This window comes from Rousettus aegyptiacus, unplaced genomic scaffold, assembly GCF_014176215.1.
Source record: "Rousettus aegyptiacus isolate mRouAeg1 unplaced genomic scaffold, mRouAeg1.p scaffold_m13_p_6, whole genome shotgun sequence".
Classification (NCBI taxonomy): Eukaryota; Metazoa; Chordata; class Mammalia; order Chiroptera; family Pteropodidae; genus Rousettus; species Rousettus aegyptiacus.
In genome coordinates, this window is record NW_023416309.1 from 110,362,346 (window position 1) to 110,381,642 (window position 19,297).

The window sequence follows — 19,297 nt, forward strand, 5'->3', positions numbered from 1 at the left end:
AGTTCTTAAGCAGCTGTCGCTCGGCTCCAAGCCCGCCTGGTCATGCTCGGCTGTGAGACGCTGGGAACCACGTGTCTGCTTTATCCCTTGGGCCCAGTTAGCTGCTGCCAGCAGAGGGCACTAGCAGAAACGGTTCTTCACCCCGGCTGTGGAGCTCCTTCCTCCGTCATTGGTCATTGATTGTCGTCCCAGTTGGAAGAACCAGCCTCTGGCCTTTTGCCCTCCTCAGTGAGATCCCAGCGTGGGCCCCGCCCACAGATCTCTGAGTCCTGGCTCCAGGCGGCCTCACCTCCAAACTCCAAAATCCGAATAACCTCACCCTCTTGCCTTGTCCCCCCCGACACTAGGATTGGTGGCTGCGCCTGCAGTCGCTACCTCTGTGACCCCTCGGTACCGCAGAACCTTCGCGGTTGACCAAACCTCCTTGAACCAAGTCCTTCCGTTAGGCTCTCTCCGCCCAGGTGACTGCTGCGTTGACGACACCACTCGCCCTGTGGCGTCCGGCTTTAAACTAGGAACGGGGGGCGCTGAGAGTCGCAGCAGCCACCGCCCACGCCGGGGCGCCGCGCGGCCTGACTCGTGGAGTGGGGGGCTTCTAGGAACTTGCCTAAATATGCTACTTTATTTCTGTAGCAGGGAAAAAGGCAAAGCCCGTGGGCCGTACCAGCAAGCAGCATGGGAAGGCAGAGAAAAAAGGATGCTTGAACAAGGGTCGTTCGATTCTAATCTTGCAGCGGGGGAGGGGAGAGGGGAGGCAAGGGGTTCGTAACACGGCCCCCACTGGGCGGTATACGGGGCCACACAGCTGGGCTGGGACACGGCCCGTGAAACCCAGTATATTACTCAGAACTCCTTAATTCGCAAGTGGTAGAAACTGAACTCAATTAGCTTTAGCAAAGGGAGAATTTATTGGACCTCGTAGCTGGGAAGGTTCTAGGATCGCTCACAGAATGAAAAGAAAGACTGTGGAAACCAAGACTGGAACGAATATGTCTCCCTGTCTATGTCTAATCTACAGCCACGCCTGGGTCACCTGTCTCCCCTCCCCCCCCCCATGATTGCCATCTTTGCCTGTCCCTGTTGCAGATGGGCTGTCTCTTACACGGCGGTGAACATGGCCACCCAACACCTCGCATTCACGACTTCCCACCACAGCATCCTGGTTGCCTCATTCAGGATCCGTGGACCAGGTCCAAAGAAGGACTTTGATTGGTCACGCCTTGGACCGATCACTTTTGCCGAGGGGTGAAGATCCTACAATTGGTCAGGCCTGGGGCACATGCCCGTCCCCAGGGGCTGGGAAGAATGAGGTTCATTAATGAGGACCTGTATCAGGGTCTGGGTTCGCCTCTGGGAGGGTTGGGAAAGGCATTAAGCATTGGGGGGGTTGGGGGTGGGGGTAGCGGTCGGAGGATGGCAGAGGAGGAGCCTGCAGCAGACAGGAGAGGAAGTTCCCGTGGGCCGACAGTCAGTGTGGCATCCCCTCCAGAAGGGCCTTGCTGACAGTGGACAGCCGATCCTGCCTTAACTATATGGAAGGGTCTGTCTGGAGCTGGCCCTGGCCGTCAGAGAGTGGAATTCAGGGGAATTCCCAAGGCCCACCCCCCACATCCACAGACAGACACGCACGGACACACGCGATCACACACACTCAGCCACACTCGTCACGGCATCATTTGCACAGACTCACCCCTGTCCCACAGTCCCTTTGGAGGCCCGGGCCACCGGCCTTTCTGAGCGCATCCCAGGCTCCACACGGGACACAAGAGCTGCGTGGCTGGAGACTCCTCCTTCTGGAAAGGTCTCGGAGACCATCCGCCCCACGCCCTCCCCTACGCACGGGATCACGTCAGCCTTGCTGTCCTGGTGTGATAAGATGCCACCCCGTTTCTGAGCCGTCCAGAGTAAATGTTCATTCTCAGGGAAGGAACAGAGAGAGAGAAAGCCGATCTTCTCTAACCTGCGCTGGGGGTCAGAAGCGGCATCCTGTGATGAAAAGGCACGGCCTTTGGTGGCCATGTCACACTGACTGCCTTTAAGTCCCCAGACTGCCACAAGAGCTGTGGGCCCTGAGGCCGCCTCCACATCGCTCTGAGTCCGTCCCCTTTCCTGCATGGTGGCCTAGGAGACCCGGATGTCGAGCGCCTCGCCGCCATCAGCCATGGGCGCTCTCGGCCCAACTCCGCTCCCCCCAGCTCCTGCTGAGGGCTCCTGGGGGGGCCTCCGTGCCTTGGCTCACATCGCCCCCCTCCTGGAATGCCCTTCCTCTCTTCTGCTCACTCAACAAGGCCTTCTCTAGAGTCACCTCTCCACGAAGCCCCGCACACCCCAGTCCTTAATCACACCTCTTCTGCACACCGTCACCTGTCCCCTTGTACCCCGTCTGCTCAGCTAGACCCACAGCCTCGTGGGCACAGACTGTGTGCGATGCCCTTTTGCAGCCCGGAAAGACTCGGTATCACAGCTCAATAGGTGTTCAGGACAAGTTGGCATCACCCTGTCCCGGCCACTTATGTGAACTGTTACCTCGTGTTCCCTGGGGATATGTCAGCTCTTGGTCTCCCTCCAAAACACCCGCTCCTCCTCCCAGAGCCCACCCCTGTTCTGTTAGTTGATATTTATGGGTAATAAGCCAAGCACATCAAAACCCGAAGTGAAATGCCTCTGAAAATAAATATTCTCCCCAACAAGTCAATTCATCCAGGCAGCACGGGCTTTGCTGGCAGCCGGGAGAGTGCAGGCGGGGGCTGTGGGAGAGGAGGGGGCGTCCGCCAGCCCCCCATCCCCGGGACGTTGAGGGATGGGGCGGGAGTCGGGGCACATCACTCCGCTCGGTGCTGCCGTGAAAGGCAGAAATGGGACACATCGCTTCTCGGCCTCTCGGACTCCAGTCGCAGCCGGAGACAAAGCAGGTCATTTGGAAGCCTGGCTCTGGGGTGGCAGAGACGGACGGACGGAGCACACGCTTCTCCATCCAAGTGCGGGGAGCGAGGAGTCAAGGTCACCGGAAGTCAGCAAAGCCTCCCTCTGCGCTGGCTCGTGGGCTGGGATGTGTTGACTGCAGGGAGCAGCAGAAGGATGGAGCTATCTCCACGCGAGCTGGGGCTCCTCCGTCCTCGGGACCAGCCCCCTGCCTCTTGCCCAGCCCACCTCGCTGAGCCCATCCCCCGTGTCTGGCAGCCTCGCCCAGTGCAGCTTCCTCTCAGGTAAGTGGCCATTGGGAGGGGGACGGGGGTGGGGAGACGCGCCCCTGAGCTCTACGGCTAAGGAATGGAAAAACAACTCTGGCTCCGTCTGTGCCCTCCCATGGGGATTGCAGCCTATTTCAACTTCCAGAGGTGAGTTCTCTCTGCTAAAGACCCACGTGTACCTGTCCATGCAGATAACCGCCCCCAAACACATGCTCTCAGGCACGGCGATGGCGGATGTCCCAGAATACACGCGCACGTGCGCGCGCACACATACACACGCTCACACGCTCGCACGGCTCGCAGAGACCAAGTTCCACTTGCCCAGCCACACGGAAGAACAAAACCACCCCGCATTTCACAGTTTATACCCTTAGTTGCCGGTAAAGGCTAGGGGTGCCTTTCAGACGCTGGAGACCAGACGTCAAGGCAGAGGAGGGCTGGTCCTCATCTTCCCGAACTCCCTCGCTGGGTAAGGACCCACAAGCCCATTCTTTGCATGCTGATACCCTTCGCCTTTGCAGAAGGCGGCCATGGGCCAAAGTCCCAGAGAGCCTGAGGCTGCCAGCTTTCTCTACAAAACCCACCAACAGGATACAGAAGAAGCCCTTGGCCAAAAACCTCACGGGTAGCTTCTCCCTTTCATCTGCCCCGCTTCAAAGGGACAAATTAGAGTCCCCTGGGCCAGTCTGGCAGGGGAGGCAGGGGGTTAGGGGGAGAAGAGAGAGAAGAGGGGAGACACGGGCAGCCAGGCGGGCGGGCAGGCGGCCTCTGTGGGTCTAGCACCAGGTCGTAACACGCAATCGGGGTTCCTCATGCCGCATCTCCCCTCCCCTACAGCTCCCTGCGAATCGGGTAATCCTAAAGGGTTCTGCACACTGCTCGGCTCCCCGTTTCTTGAGTGTCTGCTACCTGGACACACACCCATCAGCTGCCTCCTCTCTGTGCTGGGGGAGCTGGAGACCAGGCACTGGGCTGAGTCGGAAGCCCGGGGGGTCCTTGTCTCAGTCACGGGCTGCAAGCAAGGCCCCCTCTCCTTCTTTGGCCCAGGACCCCTCGGTTTCCTTTATTCAACCAGGGTGCATTGAGGCACTACAGTAGCGTCTGTAGTGTGTTGAGCTGGTGCGACCGCCCCTGCCCCTGAGCTCTGTGCCACTAGGACGGCCTGGAAGCCACTTCCCTCCTCCCCCGCAGGGGGGCTCTTCCTGCTCCACACAGGAAGGGACTAACCGGATTCCCGCGCACTGGGGAGCAGGCGTCCAACGAGGGGCGTGTGGCGATGAATAAATGAGTAAATGCACTGTCCTTAAAGAGGAACTTCCTCTTGCTCATCTCCTTCCTTTTTTCTCTCCCCACCTGGACGTGAGACCGCCTCCCTGTGGCCCACCTGCTCAGGTGCCAGGCGTTACCTGCTTACCACGCTCCCCAGCGGAGCAGGCGCCTGCTGCTCCGGAGAACAGGCTCCGGCTCCGTGTGGTGGGTGGAGGGGCTGCGGTTCCTCCTCGGCCCCACACAGAGCTCCCGCCCCCACCGCCAACCCTCATGCCGGACAGAAGAGAGCCTCTGGCCTGCCTTGCAATCGCCCACTGTCCTCCGTGCGAGCCCCAGTGCTGGCCCCTACCCAGGACCCCAGATTCCTATACTGAGGGGCCCCACCCCCAACTACTAAACCCACAACTGACAGCCCTGGGGTGTTCTCTGCTCACCCCCACCATCCTGGCTGAGTCTGAGAACTGGCTGTGGTGGGAGGACCCTTCTCCAAATTTTCATACCCAGGCCCAGGTACATTTTCAAGGTAAAAATGTTTGCCCTTGGCCTCTCTCAGCCAAACGCCTCTCACAGGAGAGGCAAGAGAAGGGGAGACCAAGAAGAAGGGAATCTCTTCTCCCCAAAAGCCCCATGGCGACATCGGGGTCCCCAGAGCTGCCTCCAGCACAGTGTCCCATTCTTCAGACCCCTCTCTCTGCTGCTGCCCTGCCCCCCACTCAAAAAAGTGCTCTCGGGAAGGGGTGGCTAAGTAATTCACACTAGAGTGTGACTTCCCCAACGATATAACCTGATACTTGTGCCCCAGGAGTGTCTTCCTGCCAGACGGAGATGACGCTTTCAACCCTGGGAAGGCAGATGGCTTCCATCTCCCACACCACGTCCGGCCGGTGCTGGCAGCCTGGATCATGGCAGAAAAAAAGTCTTCCGAGCCACCTCTGGACTCGATGAGGAAGCGTGCTCCGATAGATTAGCGATGCCTGCCTTGGCCGCTGCAGGGAAAGTGACATGGGTTTGCTGAGAATGTCAAACGCCAATCCGGATTGAATTCCAAAGCACTTGAGTAGTGGCATTTCGGAAGTGTGGGCCCTTGTGGGCGCGGCTCTACTTACACCAGTGCGGTGGGCAGGGCCTGGCTCAGACAATTCTGGCTGCTTCGAGCTGCTTCTGCCCCTCTCCACCCAGTCAGCCGAACTGCACCACGGTAGCCCGTGGAAGGCCCACTGGGAGGATGGACGCCCCTGGGCCGCGCAAAGTGGGCATGGGTGAGTGACCACGGAGAAAGAAGAACAACCATTTCGGCCTCCTTCAAGGTCAGAGCTAGGTGAGACAGTTTGCTGATTCGATTCCTCCAGCCGGAACGGTAGTTCTCAGACAAGCTATACACACTGGGATCACGTGGGGGGAGCTTTTAAAAAACAGAGATGCCCGGGCCCCGCCCCCAGAGATGCCGGCTTAATTGGTCTGGGGCACAGCCTGGGGCTCGGGGATGGTTTAAAAGCTCCCCAGGCGACTCTAATGTGCAACCCGAATCAAGGCCACCGTGCGGAAGGGAACTCTGAGAAATCCTCTAGGCCAGTGCTTCTCGGTCCGTAATATGCCGTTGACCTTGAACAACGGTTAGGGCCCCGTCCAAGATCCACATATAAATTTGTCTCAGATCATCTGGTTAAAACGTAAATTTTGCTCAGACCTGGGGCGGGGGCCACGAGTCTGCATCTCGAACCAGCTCGCAGCGGGGGCCGATGGCTGCTGGTCCCAAGCCCACACTTTGAGCAGCAAGGATTTAGGCAGATGGTTCTCACGGGGTGGTCCCAGGGACCACGGCATCAATATCACCTGGGAACTTGTCAGAAATGCGACTTCTTATGTCTTATCCCAGATTTACTGAACCAGAGACTCGGGACGTGGGGCCCAGGGGCATGCTTAAGTGTGGGGCACAGCAGTCACCGCGAGGGGTCAGCCCCTTGCCTGCAGGACGCACCTGCCCCAGGCCTGCAGGAGTCCTTCAGGGGAGCCCCCTGGACACAGCTCCCCTCCTGTCCAGCCAGGTGGGTGTTTGGGGCTGAGAACAGTGTGGAGGAATTAATGAGTTCACGTGTCAATTTCTGGCAGGGAATAAATGCACACACTAAGTGCACGAATGTCTGGTTTTTGAACCCCGAGGGAGAAGGGGGAAAAAAAAAAAAAAAACACCGAAAACATACTGGAGAAATGGAGAGATAAAATCCAATTGCAAACTAAAAATACACATTCTTTATCGTTATCCAGAAGGAGGTGGGGGAAAGGCCATGAGCTGTGTTTGCCGGCCGATGCCCTCCCCAGGAGCATGAGCGGCGAGCCAGAAGGGTGTCGTGCTACGTTTCCTTTTGTGACAGTTACACGGCAACAGCTCCGGCACGCAGAAAGCCCTGTGCTACTTCCCCCCACCAGAAACGACGTTCCACTGGAGGCGGCTGGGGAGGACATCCGGGCGCCAGCGGTGCCAGCTTCCTGAGGGGCGAGGCCACCTCCACGTCCCGAGTGAAGAGCTGAAAGCCAGTCGTGCCGTCTCAGACAGATGTCCCCAGAAGTAGAGGTCTAGGGCAGAGGATGGCACTCTCTTGGTACTTATCCAAAAAGCCCGGCATCCTGGGCATGGCCACCTGACTCTGGGGGCCTGGGCTCGGCGGGGAGGGGACGGGGCCTCCGGGGTAACAGGCCGTGGCTGCCCCCGCCTGCCTGTTCCCTTCCTGGGATGCAGGGAGGCTTTGCAGAAGAATTTGGGCAAGTTGCCCCGGAACTCATGTGGCAGGTTCTGGACTAACCTCGGAAAGCAGGGGAAGCGCCCAGCAGAGAGGTGGCCTGTTTCATGCACAGAGACTATGGCCGATGGTAACAGGGAGGGACCAGGACGGGAAGAGGAGGGAAGGCGAGAGGGCCACACGAGGGGGGCCCAGGAGGCCACGGGGGCTCTTTCTGCCCCCCACAAAGGCACCAATCTCCCCCTGCCGTCAGAGGGACAGTCCGCTTGGGGAGAGAGAGGCTGCATGTATATTTCCTGGCGGAATCTAGCGGGATGTCACTGAGTAGAGTCCCCCAGCCCTGGGCCCACCACACTGGAAGTTAATCACTTGTCTCCCAGCCAGAGAATAAACTAGTGGGTTTGGGGCAGGAACTTTTGGTGAGACGAACCTGGGTTCCCATCCGACTCCCCCACTTCTCAGCCGTGCGCCCTTGGAAGAGTCACATCCCCACTCTGCGCCTCGTTGTCTTATCTGTAACATGGGGAAAGGACAGCACCTTCCACATGGGGTTTATAAAGCACTTAGTGGGGTGCCTGACTCCAACAAGGTACCGAATGAAGGAGGCTCTCTGAGGCAGAGCAGCCTCACACCACGCGGCCACGCCCCCTCGGCTCTGGAGCCTGGAAGCTTCCTGTAGGAGGAGCCTCTTCTTCCCTTTCTGCATCAGTGCGGAGGGAGAATGCAGAAGGAGGGAAATGGCAGGGAGGACGAGAACCAGGTAGGAGGAAGGAGAACCAGGTGGAGCAGAGAGAGATGGCCACAGGCAGCAGGACCTCGAAAGGCTGAGCTCAACCCCCAGAGGCCATGTCCCCAGGTATGGATGGGTCTCAGGCCACGGCTGACCATCGTGCTTCCTTCCCTGCCTCTGTGCCAAAGTGTAAATGATAAACCTTGCTGTCAGGTCCTGGCCACAGACCCCCGTCCCGCTCCAGCTGGGCCAGTATGAATTTGTGGGGCGGGGAGCTTGGCCGCTGTGAGGGAGCGCTAAGCCTCAGGTTAGAGGCGGGGACTTCGGTCCCACCTGGGCCAGCACCTGTGCCGATCACTGTCCTGCTCATCCGCCCCTGCACCCCCAAGCACCTGCGTGTACCTGGCCCTGGGGACGCAGTAAGGACGAGAGCGGGCTCCCGTCCTTGCGTGCATCCTTTGAGCTGCTGCAGGTGTGCGTGCTCACTCTGTAATTGGGACTAGGAACAGCTTAGCTGAGGAAGCCCGGCTCCCAGAGCGGCCCCCATCCTCGTCTCCGGATGCGGGCTGTAGTTTTCTTCCTGGTCTTTCTGTGACATCTGACAATCCGGCGTGCTCCTGAGCCCCGCGAGGTCCCTGCCTTCACGTTGCCTCGCTGGTCCATAAAACCCCATTAGGCGAAATAGCCTGAGTGAGCCTCTGGGCCTGACAACCTCGAGAACCTCTTATGGGCTGTAGGTCAATTCCTTAAAACGCCATCATGAAGACAAAATGAAAACCAGTCGACAAAAACCGAAGAGTCGGAGGCAGCGAATAAATTCAGCAAATGGACCGTTTGGCGGACAGGCTGCAGGGTGAAGTGGGTTTCAGGGACTTGGGCTGCTCCCTCCCCTTGGGCCATCAGCGGCTCGTGAGCTTTGCCTGCGGGTGCGCCCCTCCCCCCCTCAGCCCGGTGGCTCCTGCCACATCTGTAACCCTGGTTTCCCAGCTGCTACTTCTTCGTTCCAGCTGTAGATTATACCAGCATCAGGGGCACCGGAGACGATCAGAAGGAGGCTCTGGAGCTCTGCAGAGTGAGAAGGGAGAGAAAGAATGGTGAGAGGGAGCCTGCTGGCTCCTGCCCCAGCAGACGCCCCGCGCTCTGTGGTCACGCCCCCTCGGTCCGTCACCAGCCCTTCCGTCTTGCTGGGCACATGGAGCTGCCAGGGCCAAGAGCAGGAGGTAAGTATAGGTAGCAAGCCAGGACGCGCCTCTGATCCATCGGCAGGTCAAGGGCTCTTTCTGTGGGACGACGATCACTGTTCTATGAATTATGTTGTTTTTTTTTTTAAAGAGTACTGATTTAAAAATACTACTGTTCTTCACTGTTAGTCCTGAAGGTCCCCAAATTCCAGCCGAGCTGCGGCTCACCCTCCTTTGCAGGCCGGAAGTCGTGTCCCCTCCCTGGCTACACTGGTTAAGGCCACCACTCTCACTCTGAGCACGGTTTCTGCGGTGCCTCTACCTGGTCCTCCTTCCTGCAGCCTAGGCCACCCACCCTCACCCCCTCTGCGGCTGCCCACGGCATCTAAGAAACACATGTGACCATGCCAGGCCCTGCTTAAAATCCTTCAGTGGCCCCAGTGACAGACAGGAGACAATACCAGTTCCCTCGCTGGGTTCCATACGGCTCTGCTCTGCGCCCAGGTGTTTGGGTGAGGTTCCTTGTGCCTTTGAAATGGAATGACTGTGGGTGGTCCCGACCTCTGTCCCAAGGGCACCAGCCCAGACCCTTGGTTTGAGAAGGAAAGACTCAGGAAGGGTTCAGGGGAAACAGCAGTTCCCCTGTCTGCTGCGCACCCACTGGTCCGTGGAGTCCACTTCTGAGTTGGGTGGACTGACCGCTGCTTTGGGTGTTGACTCGCCCGAGCCTCACAGACCATCAGCACAGGCCTCTGGGGACGCCCACCCCCCGACCCTCACTCACTGCGTCTTACACGCTTCGGGACAAACAGGCAGCTCACCTTCCCGTTTTGTCAGCTACATTGAGAGAGACAAAAAAGAGTGAACGAGAGAAAGACAGCAGCTGGCTTTGCATCTCTAATAGGTTAAAAAAAAAAAGGCAATTCCATCTATTTATAAAATAGGATTACAGTTTTGCAGAATCCTGCTGGGGCCTGGGGGAGACTTTGAAAACACATTTATGTTGTTTCCTCCCGATCAGAGCCGCCTGCTCTCCCTTCTCCCACCCCAGCCGACGTGGGAGGGGCCGCCGATGCCCCTGACCCACTGAGACACCTGGCCCGGAGGCCCACATCTTTGGTCCAAAAAGCGCCCCTCTGGAAAGACAGAGGCATCCGCGGCTTTCCCAAGGGAGCAGGCCTGCCCACACATGTGGCCCTTCCCCCGAGACCATAGCCGAGCCCCGAACCCACCACCTGGGCAGGACGGAGCTCCCTCCGGGACGCCACTTGAAACGTACGAAGAAAAGCCGGGGTGTGGGACTCGAGTTACAGTGGCTGGCGCTTGGGCTCCCATAATAATAAACGTGTCGGGCGAATCGCAGTCTCGCTGTGGAAAAGCTAATCTTGATGCGAAGCCTTCCCTCCCTGCACCAGAGTGGGGGGGCCCTCACCAACAGGAGGGCGAATCTATCCCTGACGCGCTTTGCTCGGTGAACGAGAGAGTCCCAGCCCAAGTCGGCCCTTTCCTGCCTTCCATTCATTCTGTCGGCTTCCCACCTTCCATCCGTCTTGCGAGCGGCTGGCTTGGCGTGACGGGGTGGGGTCAAGGTCTGGGAGGTGAGCCCGAGGAGGCGGACAGCCCCGTGGGCTCGGCCGTGACCTGTTGGCCCTGTTACGTGGGGGCGATGGGAGCGGGCTCCAAATTAACGGAAAGAAATCGCGGGGCGTGAGGGGTAATAGATACTTTAGAGAGTATCTATTTCAACTACCTGACTTACACATTAGGAACATAAATTTCAAAGAGGTCGAGGTCAAGCCCAAGGTCGTCTGGCCACCAGCGGCAGAGCCAGCTCATAAAGGAGCTGAATGAACGGAGAGACCAGGTCCGGGCTGGGGCAGCGCGGACAGTGGAGGAAGCCGCGGCCGCCCGAGGTCAAATGAAGAACTCTTCAAGGGATAACGGCGCTGTAACTCAGGCGCTAAAGTAATGGACGCGAGAGGGAAGGACGCCTCGTGACTCTAAATCTCAGGGGGACAGCTGGCGGTGGGAAGGGGAGAGGAGTGATGGGGGCCTCCGGCGTCCCTGACACAAATCCAGAGAAAAGTGCTCAGGGAACTAATCGCATCTACAAGCGGGAGGCGGGTGCCCTTCCGACGCTCAATCTCCCTGTTACCAAGGACAGCGCCGTTCCTGTCAACTTGCAGGCTCACCCAGGCTCCATCCGAGGGGCCTGATGTCTCCCTCGCTTCTGAGCACCGCGCCCCCAGGCCCCACAGCTCGCCGCCAGTTGGTGGGGGGAGGCGGGGAGACCAGAAGGAAGGCTGGTCCCTGGCACTGCGGAGGGCCCGAGGTCCCCGCCCCACGCCACCTCCACCTAGGGGAGTCACCGGTCCCCACGTTGGCACTGGCGGATGTAGCCAATCAAAATACAGGATGGCCAGGTACGTTTGCAAAATATCTCTAACTGCCTAACTTTGGTCATGTTGTTTTTTTTTTTTCGGGTGCGGGGAAAGTTGGATATAGGACATTTAGTGTGTTCTGGCAGGGTCGACATGGGTCAGAGGACAAAATCGTTCACACAGGGCCTGTCGTGTACACGCAGGACACCTGGCCGTGCGCCCAATCCTGAGTCCCGAGTGAGCGTGTGGGGATGTGTCCCGCCCCCAACACAGGGGTCTGTCCACGTCTGCCAGGGCGAGCCCCATCTCGGTGTCAACCTGGCAGTCTCGGGGTGTTTCCTCAATGTCCCCAGGACCCTCCTCACTGGGATGGTGGGCCCCAAGGAGAAAAAAAAAAAAAAGCCTCTCAAGAGTGTGCCGATGATTTCAACCCAGGAGGGCTTCCTGTTGGAAGTAGGCTTTGAGGAAAGGGAAAGAGGGACCATTTCCATAACGCCCTAGCGCTCCGGCATCTCCTCCTTGTAAAAGTTCAGGGACGTGCTCAAAGGACCAAACAAGTAGCACCGGAATTTAAGTGACCAACGGCTTATTAAAGGGGCTGGAGGATTTGAGATTCGGCCTCTGAGGCTGGCCTGCTGTACAAGCTCAGGTCCGAGACTCGACTGTCCGATTTGTGAAACTGGGGCTGAGGACAGGCCCGCCCAGGCCACAGGTCGTTTTTAGGATCATGTGGGATGGTGGGAATAAAAACACTTTTAAATAGTAAACTAGTCACTGAAATATCAGCCCCCAATCAAACTGGGCGTGAGCAGGCGTCGAGCACTCAGCACCTTACAAGCTTTACCTCGATGTGTCTCTCGATTAATCTACCTGTCACTAGCCCACGGAACAGGTCTAGGACTTCACTTTACAGCCGCAGCTCAGAGGTCCAATTGCTGCTGGCCGTGCAGTTGGTCGATGAGAGACAACGTGGTCGCAAACACAGTTCTTCTCCATCCCTCGTTTCGACGACTGTTTGCTGAGTGTTCACTATGCGTGAACCGAGTCTGGGGCATCAGGAATGAAGCCAAAATTTCCATTTACGAAGCATGGTCCATGTGCCAGGCTCTTTACCTGGCGTAGGAACTAATATTATTCCCATTTTATCAACGGGGAAACAATGGCTCAGAGAGGTTAAATGTCAAGTTCAAGGCCACACAGCTAATACGTGGAGGAGTCTGGATTCTCACCCAGGTCACCTGGCCGCAGAGACCTTGCCTGATGATTCATCATTATCATACTATTTTTTTATTATTATTTTTATCACCATCATCATCATCATCATCATCATCATCATCATCGAAAACTTCACCTGAACTCCCGTGATCAGAGTCTAGTAAATTATTGTGTCAGGCTTTGGAGTCAAGGTTATAAAGTACGGGGAGGAAGATGAGCATCCCCAGGTGCAGACTCCTGAAAATGCTTTGCGGAAAGGATCTAACGTTTGCCTTTTAGGATAGGGCGGGAGGGCAACTCCCAGGCTGCGGTTCAAAGACAGGAGAAGATGGGCCCTAACATTAGGATCTGCACCATTTCCACGTGGGCGCCACTGCGCCTCCTCTCCCCGGGTCCCCTCGGAAGAATCGTTCTCTCAGTTAGAGCGAGCAAGCAACTCATCCATCAGACAGAGCCGAGGCGCTCCAGGCTCAGAGCTCCGAGAGGAGAAGAGAGGAGAGCAGCCATCGCCCAGCCCCCCACTCACCCCAAACACACCCCTGCCCGGGCTGCGACTCCACCAGGGAAGGGAAAAATGGGCTCGTGTTGCCTGTACATTAAGAAGCGTGTAATTACGCATAATAAAAAGACACGGGCCCTTGTGTATATAAACACCGCTTTGACTGAGTGCCCTTCCCAAACAGCCCTTCTGGCTCACAGCAGCAGCAATCAAGCATCCTAAGCATATGGCTCCCATCCGGGCCTCCAGGCGGGTCTGGACTGGGGCGGGGTTGGGAGGAGGCAGGGGATGGCTGCTTGGCTGGGGAAGGGGGCTGAGCCAAGAGCTGGCGGGCCAGGGCTAAGGACATTTACAATCCAGACCTAATCTGAGGTAGAAATCAAAGCCCCCAACCCGAGACGGGCTGTCAACCTCTCTGCCCCTCCTCCCTGTCTTTCGACTACTCCCGAAGATGTTTGGAAGCTCAACCACGCTTTCCCAGAGAGTGGGGAGCAGCCTGGGTCCGCCCGTCAGAATGTTTTCTGGTTTTGATTTGGGGTTTTGATCGCCTCGCATCCATTTGACTACCTGTCACCTGCAGAGCATGTACGAGGTTGCACCGGAAATGCACAGGTGGGCAAGTTGAGAGTTCTTACGATCTGTTCTGACCAGCAGATGGGGGAGCACTCCTCCCACCTTGCTCAGCCCCCCAGGGGTCCGGCCTGCAATCGAGATGTCGCTGTGCTGCCGGCTGCTCCTGATCAAAGCGGTTACCCCCAAACTGGTGCTCAGCTCCTCCGGGCCAACGCAGAGTCTGTGCAGCGTCCCAACCTGTGCGACCCCATGCTGCCCCGTGGGGGGCCTGCTCTCCTCAGCGCTGGGCTCTGCTCCCCACCATCACTCCCACCTCCACACACAAACCACCGTTTTCCCACGTTGCAGGGAAGCCGGCTTTCTGCAGAAAGCTCGAGGGCCGGGCGGAGCCGGTCGCCTGCTCTGTCCTCACTGACAGGCCCGTCTGGGCAGGTGCGTGGCCCAGCTGGGCGGCGTGCTCTGTCCACGTGGGGTGCAGGGTGGGCGTGAGAACGAATCGGATGCTGGAAGACACGGTGCTCAGTCCCAGCAGACGTCAGGGCCTCGCTCCACATCCCAGGCAAGCTGGATGGCCTCTCCCTGGATCCCCCTGGGAGCAGAGTCTGAGATGAGGACATGGGTGCAGGTAGTTTATTTGGGAGGTGAGCTCCAGAAGCAGGAGTGAGGAGGCAGGGAGAGAGAGATGCAGAGAGAGAGGCAGCTGGGAGCTCATTCCTGGGCTGTGACCACCATGGGCACCTGGGGTCAACCCCCCAGGCCCCCTCTAAATGTCCTGCTGAGGGGCCAGGACTAGGGCATTCATTCCACCGAGTCCCTTCCCCACTGTGTGAGGTGTGAGCTGGGGGCTGACCACTAAAGAAAGCCCCAGGCAGAGACTGACAGGGTGTGGGGGTGTCGGGCAGGAGGAGACTCGGAGCACAGATGACGGATGAACGGAGGCAGGGGTAAAGGAGAAACTTTAGGAAGGTTCCAGAGCATGGGCTGGGAGATGGGACGAGCCGCCTGGTCCCTGTGAGCCTCAGCTTTGCCTCCGAAATGGGGTCGCGCCAGGCCACGGAGCACGTCCAGGTACGCCCAGTGCCGCGGGTGACTCCCTGCACGGCGGCTCATGCGGCAGGTGGGACCTGACAGGCAAAGGGACTCGCGAGCTCGGCGACCGTGACAGCAACGACGGGGAAGCGGGGCGTGTGGCTCAGCCTCGGCCACTGAAATAAAGGGCTTGGACAGCAGCACGGCCGTCCCGGCAAGGGCCGCCCTGAGGAGTCGCGACTTCCTTCCCCACCAGTCGCAGGGGCCGCCCCGCGAGCCAAGCCAGGAGCGGCACTGTCTGCGGCCGGGAGGGAGAAGGCAGGCTGCCGGCGGTGGGCCGCTCTCCGCTCCCACTCCACCCCCTGCCACCCCCTGCGGGTCACCCTCCTGCGGCGACTATGGCCCTGAGACTGAGAACTCTTTCTCCCCGGAAGTCAGGGAAGGTTCCTAAGGAGAGGATCAAGATGATCGGCTTTCGTTTTGAAGAAATCAGAGTTGAGAGAACGACTCAGAGGAAGGAGGGGTGTCAGAGGTCCCCGACGCAGTGACCCCACACTCTGGGTCGCTCGAGACCTGTCGAGCGTTTCTTCTCCTCGCATTGACTGAGGAGGGCGCTCCCGCATTGAGTGGACACGGTGAACCACCCTGCAGTGCACGAGACAGCCCCCCAAAGATAAGACAGCTCCACCCAAATGCCAAAGCACCCCCACGAGACCCCCCGAAAGGGGCCCTGGTAGCAGCCCAGGGACCGAAGGCCACGTTAGGCCTTTAAGAGAAAGAGGACATCAGCAGCTACAAAGTTTCTGGGCTGCGCACCCGGCCGGCCGGATGTTTAGAGTGTGACTGGGACACCAGGATGAGGGGCCCTGGGGGGCAGCGGCTTCGCACGGAGGCCGTCTTGTCTTGCTGTGCGGTTGTCACGAGAACCTTGATGAGACTGGCCAGTGCAGGTGCCGCCAGCTGGGCCAGGTCTCGGCCAACGCTGAGAGGGAAAACAGACGAACAGAACGCACCGACTGCCCCCCCCCAGGCCCCTCTGGAACATGGCCGCCACACCCCAGCAGCTCGGCAGCTCTGGAAGGACAGGCAGACGGGTGGACACACGGAAGGAGGGGGCTGAGACAGGAGGGAGTGGCCCCCTGGCGACTCTGAGACTCTGACATCTCCCCACGGCAAAGATGCCTTTTTCGGCTAACTGGTAGCCAGAGGGGTCTTGAGATGCTAATTTCTTTTCATTAGCTCCCAGCAGCCTTGGATTGCAGCAGGCGAGGAGGGAGGACGTGGAGCTGATGTGTTTTAAAAAGCCGCAGTTTTGCTCTGTTTTTAATTTAATGCTCCCAGGAAAAGATGCTGCCTTGGAGTCGCTAATGATTCCTGTGAATTATTTTGGCTGATTTACACACCCCTCCCACTTTAAATAAGGAGGGAGGAAGGAACTCTGGGGTCCCCACTGGAGCTGCTGAAACTCTGAGACTCCAGGGCCTTTTTCTTTGAACTGTATTTCCTCGGGGTGGGGCACCCCGCCTCCCCCTGCCACCACCCCCTGTCTCACAGTGAACCTGGGACGCAGTTCCCTCACACCCTCCTCTCTCCGAGCCACCCGGCTCCTAAGGTCAGCAGCCAAATAACAGTAGCAGTGAGTATATTTGGCGCCTTTATCACGAGCCAGATCTCCAGCAAGGCGTTTTATCTGCACCAACTCTGAGGCTCGCTCCACGCTGAGAATCGCTGCGACTCTCCCTGTGTCCCCGAGGAGTTCAGGGAAGGTCCGAGAGGCTGAGAAGCTGTGCTCGAGTTCGCCCAGCTACGAAGTGGTAGAGAGACAGCTGTCAAGCTCACTCGGGAGAGCAGGACCCTCGCAGTTTGACTCGGTATTGCACCTGCGGCGAGCGCTATGAGAAATGAATGAGCCCTCGAAGGGAAGCGGGCCGATTCTGGAGTCCGTGCCCCTCCTTCTTGGGGACCAGAAAGGCCAAGACCAAAGACAGAGGGGGAACAGGAAACCCTCTTTCCAGACCCCTAGCATCCTATGGGTCTCCGATTAGCCAGGCACCGAGGGTCCTGTATCTGCAACTTGCCCCGGGATTCCCAGGCAGGGGTTTGTCCGCCAGGAAGTGTTGGAATGGAGCCTCCATTTATCTTGATTCACTGCCCGTCTCCATCAGGGGACATGTCTTCTATCTGCTGGTGCCCCCTTTCCTTCTCCTTCCCTTCAAAATAAAATTAGAGGCAGCCGGCGAGAGCATTAAGCCCCTCCCAAATTTCCCTTCTGCATCTGCCATGTCAGGGCCAGAGCTCCGTGGCTGGAGCCCAGGAGTGAGGGTCTCTGCTGGGAGCAGCAGGTGGTAGGCTGGGGCTGGGATGGAGCCCAGCTCCGGAGCCGGGGGAGGCCGGCCTCTCTGTCACCAGGGAATCGGGGCAGCTGCATTAGCGATTCAGCCCCCGGCGGTGAGGCTTCGAACCAGGCTGCGCCCAGACAATCAGGAAAAAACAACCTGAATCATGAGCAGAGAAATAGAGGCCCCGGGAAGCCTCGTGACTTTCCCCGTCAAGGGACAAGCAATCAGTGTGTCTGCAAAGTGATGCCGGCATTCATCACGGCCGTGTCGACCGGGCTCCCGGAGCCGGAAAGAGTGGGGGCTGCGGAGGCGGGGGCCCTGGGTTCAAATCCCAGCTCTGCCACTGAGTAGCTGGGTGGCCTCGGGCTAGTTATCGAGCGCCCTTCAAACTCCATCGGCCTGATGCAAAGTGGACCTGGCAGGAAGCGGAGGGCACCCTCCAGCTGACCAGGAGTGGCCATTCGCGGGCCCAGCACAAAATGAAAACTCAGGGCCCTTGTTCGAAAAGTATGAAGAATTCCGAGATGACAACATTGGAGCCCTTCCAAGAGCGGAGCCCGGCGCCCCTGTCCGTAAAGCTGGCCCCGGAAGGGACCCGGGTGGGCCGGGGTTCCACGAAACCACAGGGGTGGCGAAACTCCCAGCCTGCAACAGGCGCAGGTGGCCTAGAGACAGCCAGGGCTGTCACCTTGCATAGGAGCAGGCATGGGCCCAGGTGGAGGACCCAGTTGTGACCTGGGGGTGGGCCCCCCCCCAGGAAATGCCCCACCCTCGGCCCTACAACTCCTGCGCTCTGTGCACCCACCTGTTAGCCTGTCAAGAGAGCCCGGTTTTAAACAAACAGGACAAACGAGCAGAGAGACTCATGGACGTCTACAGCAGACTAGCGGTCACCAGAGGGTGGGGGGAGGTAGATGGGGTCAAAGGGGTCAGTTATGTGGTGACAGGAAGAAGTCCAATGATGGGAGGCGAACGCACAATGTAAACACACACACACACACACACACACACACACACACGCCTTACCGTTAAAACGTACAGCTGAAACTTACTGGAGTTCGTTAACCAATGTCACCATAAAAATAATAATTAATTAATTAATGTTGAAAGAGAGAGCGAGTGAGCCTAGTTTCCGCAGTGCGCGCAGTGGGGAAGCTGGGCAGCTTCCGCGAAAGGCGTCGCCTCTGCTCTGGGTGGCCTTTAAGATCATCTGTGCACCGGTGGCTCCCAAACGTACACTCCAGCCTGAGCCACGTTCCTCCCCTCCAGACCTCTCCATCCAGCAGGCTCCTTGGCGTTGCCTGCAGATGTTGAAGACGGATCGCTATTGATTATCTATGGCTATGTAGCGAATGACCCCGCAGCCTAGCCGTTTAAAACATCCAGCATTTATGATCTCCCACAGCTTCTGAGAGTCGAGTCCGGGAGCGGCTGGGCTCACGGCCTCCCCGAGGCTGCGGTCGGCACGTGGGCTGGGGCCAGATGAGCCGCTTCCGAGCTCGCTCACCTGGCTGTTGGCTGGAGGCTTCAGTCTCTCACCACCCGGGCCTCTCCAAAAGGCTGCTCGTGACACGGCGGCTGGCTTCCCCCGGAGCGAGCGATCCGAGAGGCAGAGAGAGGCACAGTGAAGAGCCAGGGGCGGGGGGGGGGGGACAGTGTTTCACAGCCTGATCTCAGAAGTGGCCCGTTATCACTCCTGCCCTTTTCTATTGGTCACCCAAACCGACCTGGTCCAGGGTGTGAATACAAGAGGCGGGGGTCGCTGGGGTCCTCCTGGGAACTGTCAACCCCAGGATCCCACACCGAACGTGCCCCAAACGAAACCTCCACAGTCTCCCCCCTTCACACGCGAAAACTCCTTTCGCGCTCACGCGCCGTAGTAAACGGCAAATCCGTCTTGCCAGCTGCTGGAGCCGAACCCTCGGAGACATCTTTGACTCCCGTTTTTCCAGCCCACCCGTGTACGATCCTGCAGTAAATCCTGGTGGCTCTGCCTTCAGAATGGGTCAGGCTTCTGGCCACCACTCGTCACCTCCATCGCAACTCTCCTCCCGGCTTGAGGCACCTGGGTTGTTGAAACGGCCTCCCACGTGGTCGCCCCGATTCCATGCTGAGCCCCCTGCAGCCACAGCGATCCTGTTAAAAGGGGTCG

General features: G+C 58.5%; 1 long non-coding RNA gene across 1 annotated transcript; it reads left to right on the forward strand.

Moving 5' to 3' along the window:
* The first annotated feature begins 6,746 nt into the window (after positions 1-6,746).
* LOC118603981 lies at positions 6,747-10,461 on the forward strand. The gene is made up of 3 exons (XR_004951561.1): positions 6,747-7,060; positions 8,936-9,148; positions 10,131-10,461. It is a non-coding gene; the product is annotated as an uncharacterized LOC118603981 (long non-coding RNA).
* Positions 10,462-19,297: the final 8,836 nt, after the last annotated feature.